Source organism: Salvia miltiorrhiza, chromosome 1, assembly GCF_028751815.1.
Source record: "Salvia miltiorrhiza cultivar Shanhuang (shh) chromosome 1, IMPLAD_Smil_shh, whole genome shotgun sequence".
NCBI lineage: Eukaryota > Viridiplantae > Streptophyta > Magnoliopsida > Lamiales > Lamiaceae > Salvia > Salvia miltiorrhiza.
In genome coordinates, this window is record NC_080387.1 from 12728608 (window position 1) to 12743187 (window position 14580).

General features: G+C 43.5%; 1 protein-coding gene and 1 non-coding gene across 2 annotated transcripts in view; one reads left to right on the forward strand and one right to left on the reverse strand.

Annotated features, from left to right (window-relative positions):
- Window positions 1–14580, forward strand: part of LOC131006624 (pathogenesis-related genes transcriptional activator PTI6-like) — an 812544-nt gene that overhangs the window by 629376 nt on the left and 168588 nt on the right. The window lies entirely within an intron of this gene.
- LOC131007340 (small nucleolar RNA R71) lies at window positions 8223–8329 on the reverse strand. Its single transcript, XR_009096044.1, has one exon. It is a non-coding gene; the product is annotated as a small nucleolar RNA R71 (small nucleolar RNA).

Here is a 14580-nt window from a genome sequence, read left to right on the forward strand (position 1 = left end):
GGCTCCTGCTTGGTTAGAGCGTATAGTTCTTCTTCATCCTCCAGGATGCTCATGGAATAAAGTTTTTCGTCTGGAAACGTATCGGTAATGGGCATACCGTCATCCTCCTCCAGTTGCAACCTACTCAAATGGTCTGCCACGAGGTTTGCAGCTCCTTTCTTGTCCCTTATCTCTATATTGAACTCTTGTAGTAGCAAAATCCACCTGATGAGTCGAGGTTTGGATTCCTTCTTGGCCATCAAGTACTTCAACGCGGCATGATCCGTGTAGACCACCGCCTTCGTCCCCAAAAGGTAGGAACGAAACTTCTCTATGGCAAATACCACCGCCAGAAGTTCTTTCTCAGTAGTGGTATAGCTGGACTGAGCCGGATTCAGTGTTTTGGATGCGTAATAGATCACGCAACTCTCCTTGCCTTTCTTCTGTCCCAGTACTGCTCCAACTGCGTGGTTGCTGGCATCACACATGATCTCGAACGGTAAATCCCATACTGGGGGTTGAATAATGGGGGCCGACACCAGCTTGCTTCTCAGAATCGTGAAGGCCTCCTTACAATCATCATCAAACTCGAACGGCACGTCTTGTTGGAGAAGTCTGGTCATGGGCTGGGCAATCTTGGCGAAGTCCTTGATAAATCGCCGGTAGAAGCCTGCATGGCCGAGGAATGCCCGTATGTGCTTTACGGTTGACGGGTAGGGTAATTTGGCGATGGAATCAACTTTCGCCTTGTCCACTTCAATTCCCCTTTCTGAAATCACGTGCCCGAGCACTGTTCCTTCTCTCACCATAAAATGGCATTTTTCATAATTGAGGACCAAGCTCTTCTCCACACATCTTTTTAAGACGAGTTCTAGGTGTTTTAAACATGTGTCGAAAGAGCTACCATATACAGTGAAGTCATCCATGAACACTTCAATGCAATTCTCCAATAGGTCGGAGAAGATGCTCATCATACACCGTTGAAAAGTTCCCGGTGCGTTGCAGAGTCCGAACGGCATTCTCCGATATGCAAATGTCCCAAATACGCAGGTGAAAGTGGTTTTCTCCTGGTCTTCATGTGCCACAAAAATTTGCATGTATCCGGAGTATCCGTCTAGAAAACAGTAATAGGCGTTACCTGCCAACCTTTCCAACATTTGGTCGATAAAGGGCAGTGGGAAGTGGTCCTTCCTGGTTGCATCATTCAGCTTCCTGTAATCAATGCAAACTCTCCATCCAGTTTGCAAACGGGTAGGCACAAGCTCGCCTTGATCATTCTCTACAACCTGTATCCCTGACTTCTTCGGTACGACATGGACTGGACTCACCCATTGGCTATCGGATATGGGGTAGATGATTCCCAATTCCAACAGCTTGAGAATTTCTTTCAGCACTACCTCTTTCATTACCGGGTTCATCTTCCTTTGAGAGTCTCGAACGGGTTTGGCTCCCTCCTCAAGGTAAATGTGATGCATGCACTCCGTAGGACTGATGCCTTTTATATCAGCTAAGGTCCAACCGATGGCTTCCCTGTTCTCTCTTAATATTCTGACCAATCGCTCTTGCTGCACGACAGTTAGATCAGAGCTGATGATGACTGGCAGCGTCTCTTCTGGTCCCAGATAAGCATATTGTAGATGCTTAGGTAATTGTTTGAGCTCCAAAATAGGTGCTTTCTGGATTGAAGGTAGCAGCTTCTCGTTCTGCCCATACTGAGCCAATAACTCCGGTTTGCTTATCTCTGCTCCTCCAGCTAGATAGACTTCCTGGATTAATTCCTTGATCTTCTGGTCTACCTCCACCTCGGCTTCTAAGGTGCTTTCTCTGAGGGAGTAGAGTTCCATGATAGCTTCCTTCATTTCATCGTCCTCCATATGCTCAGCATCCCGATCCGTTAGACCATACTGAATCACCTTCTCTGTGGTATCCTTGGAACCGAAAGTAATTCCTTGTTCTTGCACCAAGGGTTCAAATACGTCGACCATGTCCACCGTCTCCATTGCTTGTTTCCTCTTCATAGTCTCATAGATGTTGAATTCTACTTGGACCCCATCGAACTCACATGTCAATATTCCTGTTTTCATATCAATCTTGGTTCCGGCGGTCATCATGAATGGCCTTCCCAATAATATGGCATTCTCTCCAGTTTCAGGTCCGGTATCTAGGACGTAGAAGTCTGCTGGAAAAATCAAATCCCCGACCTTGATCAGCACGTCCTCCACTACTCCTTCAGGGTAAGCGTTGGACCTATCAGCTAACTGTATGACCACACGGGTGTTCCTCATCTCGCCAATATTCAGTCTCTTGTACACCGCCAATGGCATCACATTAATGGAGGCTCCCAGATCCATCATTGCTTTATCCATATTCGTCCCCCCTATGTTGCATGGAATGGTGAACATCCCCGGATCTTTTCGCTTAGTGGGTAGCTTCCGCTGGATCACTGCTGAAACACTTTCTCCCATCACGTAGCGGACTTTTTCCTCCATTTTGACTTTTCTTGAACAAAGGTCTTTCAAGAATTTAGCATATTTAGGAATTTGCCTGATGGCATCGAGTAGAGGTACGCTCAACTCAACCTTTTGAAACATCTTCATCATTTCACTTGCTTCTTTCTCTCTAGCTTTCTGTTTCAGGCGTTCTGGGTAAGGTGCTTCGGTTGGGTTGCTACCTTCAACTTGTTCATCAGTTGGACCCTTCCCGTTCTTATTCCAACCTCCTCGAAGCAATTCAGCCTCCGCTAACAATTCTTCCTCCTTTTCTTCCCCCTCAGGAAATTCGGTTAACACCACTTGGGCATGCTCTCTGGGGTTGATTCCCATGGCTGGGAGTTTACCAGCGTTCTCCTCTAGTTTGGCCACTGCCTTAGTCAAATGACTAATTTGCTGGTTAGTTTGGTTCATGCCGGCTCGAATTTCATTGCGAAACTTCTCGCTCTCCTTAGCCATGCTTTCAATTGCTTCTTCCCAAGGTGCTCTCCGATGTGGGGGTTGGTAAGGAGGTTGTTGCTGATTCTGGTTGTGGTGTTGAGGTGGTCCTAACTGGTACTGTTGTTGATGCTGGTTCTGATTATACTGAGGACGTTGCATTGGTGCGCCCATATTGTTCTGCTGCTGGGGCTGACCATCTTGCTTCCACCGAAAGTTGGGGTGATCCCTCCACCCGGGATTGTAAGTATTTGCATAAGGATCGTACTTTCGTGGGTTCCCATCATGTCCTCCGATGGCATTGACATCAACAATATCTTCACCAAAATTTGGACAATTTTCAGATTGGTGTCCAGTGGCATCGCAAAGGCCACACTGGCGAATCTTCTTCGGTATAGTCAAGCCCGACAGAAGTTCTTTGAGTTCATTCATGCTCTTCTCCATCGTTTTCTCCAAATTAGACATCTCCCCTTTCTCTTCAGCTTTCCTTGGCTTCTCCAGATTCCTTTCATGCCCTTCATCGCGCGATTCTTCTGCCATGGTGCCCAACAGTTGGAAGACTTCCAACGGGGTTTTGCTCATCAATGACCCATTACAGGCTGCTAGTACCAGACTGCGATCATTCCTCCGCATGCCTTTTACAAAACTCTCCACCTGATCTTTTGGAGAGATCTGGTGATGGGGGCAATTGCTTAACATTCTCTTGAATCTCGTCCAGTATTCGTAGAAGGATTCTAGCCCATCTTGCCTGATGCTGCGGATATCCCATCGCATCCGCTCCACTCGTGCTGCTGGGAAGAATTCTTCCAAGAAGGCCTGTTACAGTTGTGCCCATGTAGTGACACTCCCCTCGGGTAGGTCATACAGCCATCTTCTTGCATTGTCCACCAAGGTAAAAGGGAAAAGTATTAACTTAACATACTCTTGCTGCTCGTCATTTGACTGGTGCATGATTGTCATCTCAAAATCTTGGAGATGAGTATGAGGATCATCTCCTTGGTATCCATTGAACTTCGGTAAGATCTGAAACAATGATGGCTTCATGTCATACCGACGAGGCGCGAACGGATTGGCGGGTAAAGTGATTCTGTTCGGCCTCAAGTTGAGGTTAGTTGGATATGCCAACTGTCTGAGGGTCTGCTCCGGTACGGCTTCTGCATGCTCTGCGTCTTCTGCCATAGCTTCGCGTCTCGCTATCCGTGCTCCTGCGCGTAGTCGTCTTTCGGTGCGATCAATATCAGGGTCAAACACCAATGCTCTTACAGCTCTACGAGTTCCACGCATACACCAGTAGCGGAAGATGGAATGAGGAGAGAACAAAATTGCTGCGCGTCACTCCCCGGCAACGGCGCCAATTTTGACACACACCCGTCGTGCGGTGCGGACAAAATACCTGTGTAAGCCCAGTACGGACAATACACGCTCCTACTTCTCACGACAAGGACTTAGTCTTAGCGGTAAGCGTAGGGTCGAATCCCACAGGGAGTGAGGAACCACTTTGTTCTCCGTTGACAAACTGAGGTGTCACAATTCTCAATCTGTATATGCTGCACAAGAAATAAACACAATCAATAATAACAAAGGGGTGAGGTTATTCGGTTAGGTCATAACTGTTGTTAACATTCGTTTCGGTCATAGGCACACTGATGATCCGTCTATGATCCATGCAATTCCAGGGCGTGGCCCAAAGACATTGGGGCGTTTCAAGGAATTGTACTTCACATTTAGGATGGTTGATCTCATTGTGGTCACTTGGTCCGAAGGTCACACAATCCCCGGTCACAAGGCAGCGCTTCACTTCTCCTTAGATAGTAGTCATACCCGTTACTCACCAAGCATGACCCTCACCAACCTTCTCTCCCGAGGTCCCCAACTCCGCACTAGAGTGACACATGCCTCCTGGACTCAACTATTTCCGGCCTTGTCGACCGACCAGTCATAGACATGCTACGGCGCCGAGATTGCTTTCCTCGTTTGATAACCATGGCTTTATGCCTCGTCACAGTTGATGGATAGTCTCTAGAGAAGCCCAAGACTGAGGAAGGGCAGTGTATCCCATCAACCCTTTCCCCACCTTTCGGATCTACAACGCCTTTTGTTGACGTTGCTCAGCTACTCAGTCTTGGGTATACCGGTTATCACCCCCTGGTATACCCTGGCCTTTGCTTGACACGGACAATGTTTACCGAATGAGGGTCTCCCGTTAGGTCTCTACTGCCCATGATATCGAACAGATCTTTCCGGAACTACGAAATTCAACCGAAAGAGCAAGTGCCTCACGAATGTTTACATGTTAACAACAATTATTTCCTCCCCTAAAACCTCACCTAAAGGACTACTCACACATAATAAAATTCATAGATGCGAAAAGAATTAAACACATGCTTGAACGAAATGAAATACTGAAATAGATAAAATAATACCTAGGCTTCAAGCCTTCGAACCTTGTCCAAAAGTGACAACGCGACGGAATTAAAATACGGAAATGTAAAGTGTTTTTGATGCCACACACGGCGAACTTAATTGAATACTTGAAAGTAAAAGCAAGAGTTTTCTGGGTGCCAAGAACTTCTTCACGCTGCACAACATTAGCCTTTTATACTGCCGAACGGTAGAGGCCTAACCCTAGCTGCGCCGGTTCCAAATCTTCGCCGGGATCTTCTTTCCTTAATTAGCTCGATCTTTGATTGATCTTGATTGAAGATGGCGTCCAGCTGCAAGCTTAGTCAACCTTTCCCATCCCTTCGGTCCTTCTAGTCTCTTCTTCAACCTTCCGCTTGTTCCATGAGATCTCCGAGATTGACCTTCCTTTTATGGCTCTGGCTGTCTGCTTCTTCTGGTAACGATCAGACCGACAGCTCTTATCGGTGTGGCTCATACCAGGTGGTTGCTCCAGGTTCCCATGCCCCAAGTTGAATTGGAGAGGTACTTGTTGGCCGAAGCTCCATGCTGGCAAACATGATTTGGCAATCTGGGCTCGGTAATGCCCATTCTGACCGCATTTCTTCCGTTTCCGCTCTACTGATCTTCCTTCCTCCACAACTTTGTTTTCCCCCTGGACAGACCTGAACTGACACAAATAAAGAGAAAAAGAGGGCCAAATGGCCCAAAAGTCGAAGACGCATCAGTCTCCAGAGCAGAGAAATCATCATTCCTCTGGAAGACCAGAGAAATCAAAGCCCAGATCAGTGAAGTCGAAAGCCAGAGCAGAGAAACCAATCGCCAGAGAAATCAACATATCAGAGCAGAGGAGTCGCTAGTCAGAGGAATCAAAAGTAAGAGGAATCGAGAAGCCAGAGCAGAGGAATCACCTATTCCTCTGCCGAGAAGCGCCAGCATCAAAGAAGTAAAGTCCAGCGCTCAATAGTCAGAGAAATCGCCGTTCCTCTGGCGATAGCAGAGAATTCACCGTTCCTCTGGCGATAGCAGAGAATTCACCATTCCTCTGGCGAATGCCAGAGAGATCATCATTCCGCTGGCAAACCATTTCTCTGGCGAGGTCACAGAAATCATCTAATCCTCTGGCGTGACCCGTTACTCTGGTGACATCCATTCCTCTGGCGAGAACTGCGAATTTAGCATGAGTGGGAGTATTTTCCGGAGCGCGCATCCAGCTGGAGAGTTGCCTTATTTTACACGATTCTATTACCTTTAGAATTCTACTTTGCATGGCAACTTCCATGGTGATCCGAAGGAAATCTGAAGCTTATAAATAGGTCTTCCTTTGACCTATTCGAGAGACCCGCAGACCCCTAGCATTCATATTTTCAGTTTTCTAGCTTTAGAATTTTATTGTTTTCCAGTTTTCAAGGCTTGGATCAAGATTGAAGATTCAAGTCGCTACTTCAGTTTTTATTCGGTTTTTATATAATTTAGTTTTTACAATTGCTTTCTTTTTAATTATGTTTATGTTTTATTTCAATATGTCTGGCTAGTTTCCTTTAGCTGATTCTAGGGTTTGTAAATAGTTGATTGAATTTATGTGATTTATTTGTTAATACCTTTGTGCCTTCCAGTTTATGATTCATAATTCCTGGTGCTTGTTTTCTTGTGAATTATTTGATCAATAGTTTGCATGTTTATCTATTCGGTTTGAGACCTAGCGGAGATAACTGTTTAGCGGATTCAGGAATGTATGATATGATTTTAACCTTGAGACCTAGCGGAGATAGGTGGATCATAGGGAGCTATTCTTAGGAGCTATTGGGAGTTAGTAGATTTTCTTGAGACCTAACGGAGATAGAGAATTTATCAATCTACGATCATTGCTGCTCTAGCGAGAGTAATTGGTTAATTAAGCGATCTCTCATCATAACTGGATTAAATTGGTACATAGGATTAATAGATTTATTGCGTAGATTTAGTTAATGAATTTACTACCCTAGGATCAGTTGTCTTTTATATTTGATTTTTCCTACGTATTGTTATTTGCGTTTTAGTTTAAGTTAATTAAACCTTATTTCTTTCGTTTGTCTGAATATTACTAGAGTTTAATTAGGATTACTTAGAGTGATTCGCTATAATAGTCCCTATGGATACGATACTCGGTTACTGTTTATGTGCTACAATTACACCATGTTAGTTGCGGTATTTTTATTGCTAATAAATCAGCGATCAACTTTTTGGCGCCGTTGCCGAGGACTGTTTAGAATTTACTTTAATATTTCTAATTAGACTTAAGCATTATTTCAGGAGTTATAAGTTTATTTTTAGTTTTTAAATTTCTATTTCTGATTTTTGTTTGTTGTCTCAGGAGTGTATGATCACGAGATCCAAAGGAAAGGAACATCTAGTACCTTTGAACTTGGAAATCGAAAAGCAGTACAAAAGAGACAACCGCGAAAAGAAGAAGCAAGCAATGGCAGAGCAACAGAATAACATGGACCTTGAAACTCTTGTGCGAGCCGTGACACACCTTCAGAGGCAGCTAGATGAAGAGAGAGAGCGCAACCGGGCTCCTCCACCAAAGCCACCACTGAATCACATGTATCAGCCTCGGGTTGATCAATTTCAAGGAGGCAGATGGGGACCAACTGTGCAGGCTAACACGTTCGAGCTGAAGCCGGGATTGATAAACATGGTGCAAGCTGAACAGTTTAGTGGAGCGGCTTCTGAAAATCCGCATGCTCACATCACTCAGTTTCTAGATATTTGCGACACTATTAAGCAGAATGGAGTGCCACCTAATGCCATCAGAATGAAGATGTTTGGATTCTCTCTCAGAGACAGAGCGAAGGAGTGGTTCAAGAGTCTGGACAAAGGTGCTATTACTGGATGGGAGGATTTGTGTAGAGCTTTCCTGCTTCTAAAGCTCAGAAAATCATTGCAGAGATTTCTCACTTTTCCCAGCTAGGAGATGAGACCATTCATGATGCCTGGGAAAGATTTCGCGAGCTGCTCAGGAACTGCCCACAACATGGTTTCACAGAGGATCAGCAAATCATTCACTTTTATAATGGTTTGACTGGTCTGACAAAAAGTATGGTGGATGCCACTGCAGGTGGATGTCTTCTCCATCGAAATACAAAGGAAGCTTATCGTGTGATAGAAGAGATGGCCTCCAACAGTTACCAATGGCCGAATGACAGAAATTCCACGAGAAGAATTGCAGCTGTGAATGAGGAGAGAGATGATTTTAAGGAGAAATATGAAGCTCTTCAAAAGCAGTATGAGTTGGAGAGAAAGGCACTGCTAGCTAAAATTCCTCAGCAGCCGAGTTTACCTGATGTGTCGCAGCTGGAAGATGCTAATTAAGTCCAGCGGCAGTACCAATTCAATAGACCAAACTATCAAGGACATCAGGGCGGCAATCCACCGTATCATCCAAATAATAGGAATCATCCAAATTTTTCCTATTCAAATCCCAACAATGCTTTGCAGCCTCCACCTGGATTTTCTGTTTCTAGTGGGGGAGTCATCAATGAGCCAAAGAAAGATTCAATGGAGGAAATGATGAAGCAAGTATTGATGAAGGTCACCGGGATGGAGACAAACTCGGCAAACTTGGGAACCAAAATGTTCAACATGGAGCAAAATGTGTCAGCACTTTCTAAGCAGGTGCAGATGTTAGAAAATCAAGTTGGTCAGATGGCTAACCAAGCAGCTACACAGCACAAGCCGGGCCACTTTCCTAGCAATACTGAAATTGTAACACCCCGTATTTTGAGAAGCTATTTTATGCCCTAGCTCGTATTTAATTTGAGTTATTAAATAATAGCTAGAGGAATAATGCACATGGGCGAATAAATAAGATAAGATTTTTGGGAGTTAATAGGCGGCAAGATTATTTTTCTCGGGCCTTATAAATCCTATTATAGAGAAGCCTATCTTCGCCCTATATTTTAATTGAGATATCTATGTGATATTAATATTTTACGTGGTAGAATATTCACATATGATTTTTGAGGCATTGTTATTACGATATTAGATATATCATAATTGAGATAAGTTTTTCCCACACGGAAATAAATATATTTCCGTGGGATATATTCCTACACACTAAAGTAGTGAAGCATATGTGTATGCATTTTTCTATATCTCTCTCTCTCAATCTCTCTCACTCTCTCTCACTCTCGACTCTCTCTATCTCTCTCACTCTCGACTCTCTCTCAATCTCTCTCACTCTCGACTCTCTCTCAATCTCTCTCAATCTCTCTCAATCTCTCTCACTCTCGACTCTCTCTCAATCTCTCTCAATCCCTCTCACTCTCGACTCTCTCTCAATCTCTCTCAATCTCTCTCACTCTCGACTCTCTCTCAATCTCTCTCTTTCTCCCTCAATCTCTCTCACTCTCGGTCTCTCCCTCTCTCCCTCCCCTCACGCACACTCCTCTCTCTCCCTCATTACTTCATTCCTCCCCCATAAATGTTGCACACATGCAACATTAAAACCTAACCTAAAAGGCTAACCTAGTTAGCAAACACAATCCCAAACTTTAAGCTCTCACACCTCTCTCTCATATCTCTCTCTTTCTCGGCTCTCACTCCTCTCTCCTCCCTCCTCCTCTCTTCTCCTTCTCTATTCACCTAATAGGATGACATATCCACCATTACTCCATCTTTGACTAACAAGATAGTGTAGTAAAGGAAGATCAACAAGCACATGCAAGTCTTCTCTCCCCCCCCCCCCTTACCCGATCTCTCTCTCCCTCGGCTCTCCCTCTTCTCTCTTCTCTCCTTCTCTCTTCTTACTCTCCTACACCATCAAGAGGATGACATCCTCACCATTTATCATCCATTTAATTCAAGATATGCATTAAGTGAAGCAATCACTCCATCACATCATCTCATCAAAGCTCATCAAAGCAAGCTCCCTTCTCTCCCTTTTTCTTCCCCTTCGGCCGCCCCTCTCCTCTCACTTCACCACACTTTTTCATCTTGTTTCACCAATTATAGTAAGGATTAAGGAAGCCAAAAGTGTTCTAGCTACACACTAAAGCCTTCAAGGGTGCATCAATCCTAAGCACAAGCTCCAAGAGGATTTCACATCATCCCCTACTCCACCTCCATTAATCTTGTGGGTAGCAACCTCAATTCTTCTTCCATGTTGTATATATATAGTTTTCTTGATATATAAGCATGTTTATTGAGGTATATAGAAGCATGATAGTCCCCTCTCTACTCTTGTGATTTTCGAAAATTTTGATAGTAGAAAGCATGAGAAATTCTTTCAACTTTCCACTACATTCATGAGCTCATACACCTCTCCATGTTAGATACATGAGAGGAAGAGATATGTTTCTTGAGAACCCTTGAAAGGGGTATGTGTTATGATTAGTAAAGCATGATAAGTTCTTAGAAAGAAAATGCATGAGAATGTTGGTGAAAGCATGAATCTATGATGATATGTGTAATAGGTTAAATTCGACCATTTCGAGAATTTTCTTACGTTCTGGACTGATCAGTTGACGAGGTTTCCCTCGTCCAAAAATCTTCAACATTTTATGGTGTGTACATATATGAGTCTTGTAAGCACTGGTAAAATTTCAAGTCATTTGGACTTGGTTTACTACCGTTTTAAAATATAAAACTTTTACTGCGCATTTCCACCGGAAATTTTGAAGGGCAGTCTGTGGAGTCACACTTTTCAGTAACTTTCAAACATATTCAGCCTCCCAAATTTTTATGGTAGAACGATACAAGTGTTATACAGACTCATGTAAAATTTCAAAGCATTTGGACAACGTTTACTAATTTTTAAAAATCTTAGCTTCCAGTCGTGCCAAACTGCCGAATCTGGTAGACTGTGGGAAAACACCCATATCTCTTAAACCACTTGGAGTTTTTCAGTCTACTTTTTTTTTAAACGAACCTAGACTCAAAGAGGTTTTCATCGGTATAAGTCTCGAATCCAGGCGATTCCTGAGTTAAAGCAGTTTATTCGTTAAAGTCGAGACAGAACAGAATGGTAAACTGGAAGGTCCGAAAATTTTACTTTGATTTTGTGTTAAGAAATTTTTAAAGGGTTTTGGTGGAATTATACACCATGATATGGCATGAAAATGCTACTAGAAAGTTTTATAAATATTTTTCAAGGCTTATATGAATATTTGGGATTTTCCCCACAAGGAAAAAGATTTCAAGTTCATATAATGACTTTTAAGTCATTTGATTATTAAGATAAGTTATATGCATATTATGTGAAATAAGTGATTATTTGAAGCATGTATGATTAAGTGATTTTTGAATGCTATTTGCCTAGGATTGAGAGTCCTTTAATTGGATAAGATATCCGATTATTTTGGGAAGTCCAGTTGGGTAAATAGTGGAGAAGTTATAAGATGAGATTAAACACATGATGAAAGTTTAAGCTTAAGTATGAGATATGAGTTAGATGAGATTCTAACTAGAGTTTATTTTGTCACATGACAATCTAAACACGTGCGCCACTAAAGGTTCGAGTGATGGCCGGCGTTAGTATGACCCCGAGCGTTACGTCATCGACTCCTGAGACAGGTGGGCTTTATTCTAACTCTATTATGGCAAGCTACCATAATAACGAGTTCAAATGCAAAGTATTATGAAAATAAAGCATGATGAAGCATTATTGATGAGTACTATGAAAATGAAGCATGTTGAAGCATTATTGATGCATATTATGAAAATTGTCATCTTGCCATATATACATTATTGATGAGAATGAGATATGGTATGTTGCCTCTATGAAAGACATGATTATGATCATGATGCAAGATATCGGCCTTTGACTGATCTAGATGACAGTAAAGGTTTTGTGCGCAGAGGTGATCGTGAGCCGTCTCTAGTCGGCCGGTCACGGTGATTTGAAGGAGGCCTCCTTCTCTTCACCTAGTATATATATGTATATGAGTTCTCATAGTTGGCACATACCGTGAATATAATGTCTGCAGACTAATTATTATGATGATGCAAATGAGTTTATGACAGAAAAACGTGAACAGGTATTTTTAATCTCAGTTAAATCCTGTTGATGCATTGAAAAGGGCAAGATTGACATATAGCTCTAAGAGCAAGATTTAAATTTATTTCCGGCATGTGTCCACTGAGTGCTTTTTGGTACTCAGCCCTGCATATATTTCTAAATGTGCAGGTCTGGCTTGGCGCGAGGATGGGTGAAGGCTGTTGGAATTGTCAGTTGACAGTGTCTTTCTATGTCTCATGCTTATCTTATTGCTTTGACTCTATAAGATATTATACTCCCTGCTATATGTCTTCACACATATAGTAATGCATCGCTGCACAACTCTGATGAACCTCTTATTTACATTGCTGGTCTGTAATATCCCATAAGGGAAAATACTTCTCAAACCCTTGCTAAGTTTCAACTGCTTATTGTGTTTTATCCAAGCGAGTAATTTAATTTAGTCTTAAAGTCTTTCTTGAAAAAGAGTATAGTTGCAAATGCTTCCGCTAAAGCAAGACATAAATTCTATTTCTTTCACCATTTCTTTTATTAGTCGTACGATACTTGGTATACGCTATCACTGGCTATATCGGGCTGCGACAGAGTGGTATCAGAGCAGCTCGTCTGCTCTGAGCATAATCCCTTATAGAGTCTCTTCTCAATTGAGTTATTAGTCTAAGCTAGAGTCTTAGACTAAAAGAGTTATGTCACTGACAAGAGCCAACACCCCATCTCCGCCAGCTTGACGAGGTATGCAAGTTAAAGTTAAAGTTACTTATATGCATGAGATATGCATTTGATTGAGTTTAAAGTTACTTATGTGCATGAGATATGCATTTGAGTAAGTTAAAGTTTCTTATGAGCATGAGATATGCAATTGAGCAAGTTGATGAGAAATGATATTTATAAGTTGAGAAAGAGGCACGATTAGTGCATGATGCAATGTTATTGAGTAATAGCGAGTAAGTCATTCTTGACTTAGTTTGAATAACACGAGTTGTTATTTTGTTTATAGCATGGCAGAGAGTTTCGATATAGTACAGGCTTTCTACGACTGTACTTTAGAGCACCATGAGACCATTGGGGAGTTCTTGGCCCGTTTCCACCACAGGTGGATAGACGCCGTGGAGTACGGAGTCACAGCGCAGCAGGCCATGCAGATATTACCACATAGGATGCCACCCCACTGGCAGGCCTGGTGTCATTTTATCGCCCCAGACTTCTATAGCCCATTGGCACCGGGTGGTTTTGAGGTGCGGTTTCCAGAGTACCTAGTCGTACTGTTGAGCCGGTTCGTGATGTATGGGAACCCTCCATATTTCTATCTCACTGAGAGTGACACCCGAGAGGGGGAGGCAGAGAGTCAGCCTCAGGGTCTTCCTGAGACTGAGGATCCTTTGATGGCTTTGGGACTAGATCTCCTTAGTTCCCAGCCGATTGCTGACCCTATTTCTTCACTTCCTCAGGGCACTCTGCCCGAGGATGAGATTCCTCCTATTGCTATCTTGGACCCTGACTACCCCATGTTTTCTCCCGGGATGTACTCCCCGACCTTCGGATATTTATCCTATGTCACCCCGATGACCATTGACACTACTGAGGCCATCGACACTCTTGAGCAGTTGATGAGCCCCATTCGTGAAACCCTCCCTGTTCCTCCCCTCCCTACTGTTGGAGAGGGTGAGATTGCCATGACTGATGTTGACCCTTTCGCACCAGGGCCTTCACGACCCCAGGGGATGGCTAGAGACCCGGAGGACGACGCAGGATCAGTCCCGGTTGTTGGGACTCTCGTCTCACAGCCCCTAGATCTTCCTAGCATGGGCCTGGCATTCGAGACGGACATTCCTCGAGGGGATCCGCTTCGAGAGAGAGCCTCTTACGACCCGTTTCACCGTGCTGACTCTGATAGTGAGGACGGCGTGCCATATGTGCCTCGATTGGGCGACGCTCGAGAGGATGACGGTGATGATGCTACGGAGGATGGGAGTGACGAGGGTAGCCGGGATGACGGTAGAGGTCATGGGTGGATATGGTACTGATATGATAGTATTATGTAGAGATGCATGTGTATATAGTAGCTTTGTTTAGATAGCCCATAGTTTTGGCTGGCAATGGATAGTTCCATCCCAGGCCAGGGCTTGTACTTATTTTGTTAGGCCCCTATAGTACACGGGTAACGGATAGTATCTGTACCCAGTTGTAGGGCTGCTTGTACATAGACGCAGTGTTGATGCAGTAGCTAGGTCTTTAACAGAGTAGTACTTTGTACTGACCTATAGCAGTTATAGA